The sequence below is a fragment of the Triticum aestivum genome, chromosome 7A (genome assembly GCF_018294505.1).
Source record: "Triticum aestivum cultivar Chinese Spring chromosome 7A, IWGSC CS RefSeq v2.1, whole genome shotgun sequence".
Taxonomy (NCBI): Eukaryota; Viridiplantae; Streptophyta; class Magnoliopsida; order Poales; family Poaceae; genus Triticum; species Triticum aestivum.
Window position 1 is genome coordinate 684554023 of NC_057812.1, and position 250 is coordinate 684554272.

Below are 250 nucleotides of genomic sequence, written 5' to 3' on the forward strand. Positions count from 1 at the left end.
AGGAGGCGGCCGCGCGGTGCACAACGGATTCGGCACAGTGCAACGGAACGGGTGAGGCCAGGTGGGCCACGCCGCCACTGGCTGAGGCGGCCGCTGCTGCCCATGCCGCGCCCAGGCCGACAGCAGCATCTTCACGGGAAGCGAGGCGCGGGCCCGGCCGCCACCGGGTGAGGCGGCAGCGCGCATGCGGCCCGACAGCCCTGACGGCGCTGATTTCAACGGCGCTGATTTCTATGACAGCGACCTGACG